A 7,307-nucleotide genomic window follows, 5' to 3' on the forward strand; every position below is an offset into this window, starting at 1 on the left:
CCGTACAAGCCCTTTTTGATTGCATTTGAGGCTGCTTTAACTTGATTCCATGACCTCTTAGGCATATGTATTGAACCCATAAATCATTGGAACCATTTCATGCTTCTCGGACTCCAAAAATGTACCAAAACCGTCACCCGGGTCCGTATCGGTTTCCACCACTTGGATGCTTAGAATAGGCTTTGTATCTTCAAGTATGGACAAGCTCTGTTGAGATTGATTACCCCCTGTATAAATACTCCCAGGTTGTCCTTAAATCTCTTAATTTGAGCTCTTGTGATTGGCCTAGTCTTCATCCGTGTCGAGTCAGCACCCCAGCGGGTTATCGGTTGAGCGGCCTCGGGCGGAATCACATCAACAAGGGTGTCCGATATAAAATGTCCGATGTATGGGTATCCGATGTATCAGCCTCCACCACTTGGATACTTAAAACAGATCTTTTATCCTCAGGTATGGACAAGCCCTTTTGAGAATGAATTACTCTCTGGATAAAGGCAGCAAGGTTATCCTTAAACCTCTTAGCTTGAGCCCTAGTGATCGGTCCAGTTTTCATCCGTATCGGATTAGTACCCCAGCGAGTTGTCGGTGGTGTGAGCTCGAGCGGATTCGCATCAGGGGCAGATTTCATTTTATGGTAAAAAATTTATTCATCTCAGTTATTTTGCAAGAAGAAAAAGAAGAAAAAAATAGGATCTGTTGAATTTCAAATACGCAGCCTCAGCAATATGATATGAAAACTTTCTTCACATTTGGAATTGTATAGAAAAGACTATTTATCTTAGAGAGGACTACGTTAAATTTTGGGAAAACGCCAATGGCTGCTATCTTATTTGTAAAAAAAGAAAAATAGAATATGTTATGAAGAATTAATTAATCAGTTGGATATTGGGGAATCAAAAACTCGCTAATTTGAAAAAGCAGTTTATTTTGAATTATTTGATTTATTAGATCTTGAATTTGAATTTTAATGAACTTATTTTAGTTTTCAACAATTCATGAAAGACTGAATCGAGGAAAAGCTTATGAATATACCAGCTACAAGAAACGACCTCATCGTAGTAAATATGGGTCCCCACCACCCATCAATGCATGGTGTTCTTCGACTCATCGTTACTCTAGATGGTGAAGATGCCATTGACTGTGAACCAATATTGGGCTATTTACACCGAGAGATTGAAAAAAATTGTGAAAAAGTAAACAATTATACAATATCTGCCTTATGTAACGCGTTGGGATTATTTAGCTACTATGTTCATAGAAGCAATAATCACAAATGGCCTGGAGTAGTTGGAAAATATTCAAGTGCCTTAAAGAGCCAGCTATATTAGAGTAATTATGTTAGAGTTGAGTTGTATAGCTTCTCATCTGTAATGGCTCAACCCTTTTATGGCAGATATTGGTGCATAGACGCCTTTCTTCTATATTTTCCCAGAAAGAAAATTAATATATGATCTATTCGAAGCTACCACTGGTATGAGAATGATGCATAATTATTTTCGTATCGGAGGAGTAGCTGTTGATCTACCTCATGGCTCAATAGATAAATGTTTGGATTTTTGCAATTATTTTTTAACAGGAATCGCTGAATATCAAAAACTTATTACACAAAATCCTATTTTTGTAGAATGAGTTGAACGAGTAGGCATTATTGGTACAGAGGAAGTAATAAATTGGGGTTTATTAGGATCAATGCTGCGGGCTTCTGGAATACAATGGGATCTTCGTAAAGTTGATCATTATGAGTGTTATGACGAATTTGATTGGGAAGTCCAGTGGCAAAACGAAGGAGATTCGTTAGCTTGTTATCCAGTCTGAATTCGTGAAATGACAGAATCCATAAAAATTATTCAACAGGCTCTAGAAGGAATTCCGGGAGGGCGATATGAGAATTTAGAAATTCGATACTTTGATAGAGAATAGATCCTAAATGGAATGATTTTGAATATCAATTTATTAGTAAAAAAATCTTTTCCTACATTTGAATTATCAAAATAAGAAGTCTATGTTAGTGTTGAAGCCCCTAATGGAGAATTGGAAATTTTTCTGATAGGGGATCAGGGTGGTTTTCCTTGGAGATGGAAAATTCACCCACCAGGTTTTATCAATTTGCAAATTCTTCCTCAGTTAGTTAAAAGAATGAAATTGGCTGATATTATGACGGTACTAGGTAGCATAGATATCATTATGGGAGAAGTTGATCGATGAAATGATAATTGATACGACAGAAGTATAAGATATCAATTCTTTTTCTAGATTGGAGTTTTTAAAAGAGGTCTACGGAATTATATGGGCCTTTATTCCTATTTTTACTCTTGTATTGGGAATCACAATAGGCGTACTGGTAATTGTATGGTTAGAAAGAGAAATATCCACAGGACTGCAGCAACGTATTGGACTTGAATACGTCGGCCCTTTGGGAGTTCTTCAAGCTCTAGCAGATGGGACAAAACTTCTTTTCAAAGAAAATCTTCTTCCATCGAGAGGAGATACTCGTTTATTCAGTATCGGACCGTCCATAGCAGTCATATCAATTTTAGTAAGCTATTCAGTAATTCCTTTGGCTATCACCTTGTTTTAGCGGATCTCAATATCAGTGTTTTCTTATGGATTGCCATTTCCAGTATTGCTCCTATTGGACTTCTTATTTCAGGATACAGGTCAAATAATAAATATTCCTTTTTAGGCAGTCTGCGAGATGCTGCTCAATCAATTAGTTATGAAATACCATTAACTTTATGTGTGTTATCAATATCTCTACGTGTGATTTGTTGAGATATAAATTTTTCTCTATTCCTTCCTTTCTATTCTTCTCTTTCTAGGAAATGGGTAGAATGAATTGAGTAGATATCTTCATTTTTTTATTCATTAGTTGGATTGATGAACTAAATCAGATTAGTTCGATGAGTGAAAGAGAACAGCTTCTATATAAATTCGTAGTATAGATATTGAGTCTCATTTTCTATGTATAAGAGTTAGAGAGTTGAGTGAAAATAAACCAAAGCAGAAGATATCGTTTACCCCAAGATTGGTTGATTAGTCATCCTGACTTGAAGCGGGCTCAAAAGATCAACCGTATTGAGTTTTCACTATCGTTTGTATGTATTTTCATACATGTATTACCATAAAAGAAAAGGCGATTGAACAAAAACGAGTGGATAGGTAGAAACACCAAGATATGTAAAGGATTAGTAATGTAGATCCTGTAAATTATCCAAAAGTAGACGTTTTCTACATAATATACAAAGGATACTAATTGAGGCTTTAAATTTGTAGAAGTTATAAGGCAGTACTCCCCTTGATTTCGATCCAAAGTATGCTCCTCTTTACCGATTAAATAAATGACTATTGGGAACAAAATAATCCCTTTTTTGATTTTGTAAGCTCCTTTTTTTCAGAAATAGAAAGAAGAATAGGAACGAAAAAAGAAAGGAACACAAAAGAATAAATAAGATCCTTGTTGTTCTTTTTTTCTTATATCTAGATTTATATCGATACAATTCATGTCATAATTCATGAATTAATGTACTATATAATTCTTTTTCATAAGTGAAAACGATGGGTTATTGATTTTTTTTTTTTACAAGGAGTATTTTATTGAAGAATCAAGTTATTACTCAACAAAGAAAAATTTAAATGATTATGGAAATTTTTAAAAAAAGGATGAGATCAATTCAGAAGTATTTTATTTATTTATTATTAATTCAGTTTATTAATTTATTAGATTAATAATAAATTGAATTCTTTATTATTAATTTTTAACTTAATTATTAATTATATTAATTATTATTTTTTAATTAAAATTTATTAAAGCATAACAGACAGAATCCAATTGGTCTAATTTTGGACTGTTTGATAGATTTGAATCTTATCTATCGTATAACCAAGCACCACAAGATAAAAGGATTCAGTCCTTAGATTTTTTTATGGCCTTTCAAAAGCAATATGAGGTGAAAATCTCTTGTACGGTTTTGGAATAATGATGGAAATAGTGATGGTACCGCCAACTATGATTATCTAATAGTTCAAGTACAGTTGATACAGTTGAGGCACAATCAAAATATGGTTTTTGGGGATGGAATTTGTGGCATCAACCTATAGGGTTTATCATTTTTCTAATTTCTTCCCTAGCAGAATATGAGAGAGTGCCTTTTGATTTACCAGAAGCGGAAGAAGAATTATTAGCAGGTTATCAAACTGAATATTCGGGGATAAAATTTGGTTTATTTTATGTTGCTTCCTATCTAAACCTATTAGTTTTGTCATTATTTGTAATAGTCCTTTACTTGGACGGTTGGAATGTCTTTATTCTGTATATATTTGTTTCGGAGCTTTTTGAAATAAATCAACGATATGAGGTTCTTGGGGCGACAATTGGTATCTTTATTACATTAGCTAAAACTTATTTGTTTTTGTTCATTCCTATCGCAACAAAATGGACTTTACCTGGGCTAAGAATGGACCAACTGTTGAATCTTGGATGGAAATTTCTTTTACCTATTTGTCTCGGTAATCTATTATTAACAACTTTTTTGCAGCTTTTTTCACTGTAAAGGAATATGATATATTCTATATTCACAACTTGGCTTAAACAAGAGAAATAAACAAACATTAAATTATTCATATACATTCACGATATGTTCCCTATGGTAACTGGATTCATCAATTATGGTCAACAAATAGTACGAGCTACAAGGTATATTGGTCAAAGTTTCATGATTACCTTATCTCACGCAAATCGTTTACCTGTAACTATTCAATATCCTTATGAAAAATTAATCACTGCCGAGCGTTTCAGCAGTCGAATCCATTTTGAGTTTGATAAATGTATTGCTTGTGAAGTATGTGTTCGTGTGTGTCTTATAGATCTACCCGTCGTCAATTGGAAATTGGAAACTGATATTCGTAAGAAATGGTTGCTTAATTACAGTATTGATTTTGGAATCTGTATATTTCGTCGTCAATTGGAAATTGGAAACTGATATTCGTTGAGTATTGTCCAACAAATTGTTTATCAATGATTGAAGAATATGAACTTTCCACTTATGATCATCATGAATTAAATTATAATCAAATTGCTTTGGGTCGGTAACCAATATCAGTAATTGATGATTATACAATTCGAACGATTTTGAATTCGCCTTAAATAAAAAATAAGTAACTCCAATGATTCAAGAAAAATTTTGAATTACTACGTACTACGGTTCCTTTCATTTTTTTTGGTCACACCCTACAAATCCCAACTATTCATTAGTTGGTAATAATCACATCTTAATTTGGATTGAAAATCGAGTAATTAATGTCCATATAATTATTTCGAAATATAGTTTCAGATTTGAACTACTCTTTTTTTCAGATAAAGAATGAAATTAGTCCAATATCTATACCCACACTAATTCACGTCCCCAAGGATTTCATTCAATTAGGAATTGGTTATAAATCATAAAAGAAAATTTCTGGTCGGGTCTCAATAAGGTCATTAAAAAAATTTTGATTTTTTATCTCTTTTTTTTACATATAATGATTTTCCTGGACCAATACATGATTTTCTTTTAGTCTTTCTGGAATTCAGTCTTATATTAGAAGGTATAGGAGTAGTATTATTTACCAACCCAATTTATTCTGCTTTTCATTGGGACTCGTTCTTGTTTGTATATCCTTATTCTATATTCTATTAAACTCTTATTTTGTAGCTGTGGCATAAATCCTTATTTACGTGGGAGCTATAAATGTTTTAATCATATTTGCTGTGATGTTCATGAATGGTTTAGAATATTACAAAGATTTTAATCTTTAGACTGTTGGGGATGGGGTTACTTTGCCGGTTTGTACGAGTATTTTGGTTTTACTAATGCGTACTATTACGGAGACGTCATTTATGGCATGAAACAACTCGAAGTATGGGGCTAGCTTATTGATACGTTTCAGAAAACCTTACTTGAATATATTTATTTATTTTTTTTTTTACCAACAAAAACCTACACTCAAAATAATATATTTTATTTTATATTTTTGAGCATAGGTTGTTTTGGTCCAGGTGTATCTTGTTTTTACCACGAATGATTTTCCTTGGTTAACGATAGTTGTAGTTTTGCCAATATCTGCAGGTTCTTTAATTTCTTTCTCCCTCATAGAGGGAATAAGGTAATTAGGTGGTATACTATTTGTATATGCATAATAGAACTCCTTCTAATAACCTATACATTTGGGTATTATTTCCAATTGGACGATCCATCAATCCGACTTATAGAGAATTATAAATGGATCCATTTTTTTTTTAATTTTTACTGGAGATTGGGAATAGATGGAATTTCAATAGGACCTATTTTACTGACAAGATTTATCACTACTTTAGCTACTTTAGCGGCCTGGCCGCTTACTCGAGATTTCCGATTATTCCATTTCATGATGTTAGCAATGTATAGCGGTCAAATAGGACCATTTTCTTCCCAAGACCTTTTACTTTTTTTCGTCATGTGGAAGTTAGAATTAATTCCACTTTATCTACTTCTATCCATATGGGGTGGAAAGAAATGTTTGTATTCAGCTACAAAATTTATTTTTTACACTGCAGGAGCGTCTATTTTTTTATTAATAGGAGTTCTATGTATCGGTTCATTTGGTTCTAATGAACCAACATTGAATTTTGAAACATTAACTAATCAATCGTATCCTGTAACACTGGAAATCATTTTTTATATTGGATTTTTTATTGCTTTTGCTGTCAAATTGCCGATTATACCCTTACATACATGGTTACCAGACACGCATGGAGAGGCACATTACAGTACTTGTATGCTTCTAGCTGAAATATTATTAAAAATGGGAGCGTGTGGAGTGGCTCGGATAAATATGCAATTATTATCTCATGCTCATTCTATCTTTTATCCTTGGTTGATCATAGTAGGCACAATTTAGATAATCTATGCAGCTTCAACATCTCCGGAGCAATGTAATTTTTAAGAAAAAGAATAGCTTATTCATCCGTATCTCATATGCGTTTTATAATTATAGGAATTGGTTCTATAAATGATACGGGACTTAAATAATCTCTCATGGATTTATTTGTGCTGCACTTTTTTTCTTGGCAGGAACGAGTTATGGTAGAATACGTCTTGTTTATCTCGAGGAAATGGGTGGAATGGCTATCGTAATTCCAAAAATATTCATAACTTTTAGTATCTTATCGATGGCTTCTTTTGCATTACGGGCATGTAAATAAAAGAGCTGCTTATGTTGTCCTAGGTTTGTATTCGTCAAGCCCTTTCTTCAATTCAATTTGATATTGATGTAAATGAAGCATAACTATG

General features: G+C 32.9%; 2 pseudogenes; both read left to right on the forward strand.

The window, feature by feature from the left end:
- Positions 1–1,022: 1,022 nt before the first annotated feature.
- On the forward strand, positions 1,023–2,205 carry LOC125419663 (NAD(P)H-quinone oxidoreductase subunit H, chloroplastic-like; annotated as a pseudogene).
- A 1-nt stretch (position 2,206) lies between these two features.
- On the forward strand, positions 2,207–4,550 carry LOC125421575 (NAD(P)H-quinone oxidoreductase subunit 1, chloroplastic-like; annotated as a pseudogene).
- Positions 4,551–7,307: the final 2,757 nt, after the last annotated feature.

Source organism: Ziziphus jujuba, chromosome 11 (genome assembly GCF_031755915.1).
Source record: "Ziziphus jujuba cultivar Dongzao chromosome 11, ASM3175591v1".
In the NCBI taxonomy this organism is placed as follows: Eukaryota; Viridiplantae; Streptophyta; class Magnoliopsida; order Rosales; family Rhamnaceae; genus Ziziphus; species Ziziphus jujuba.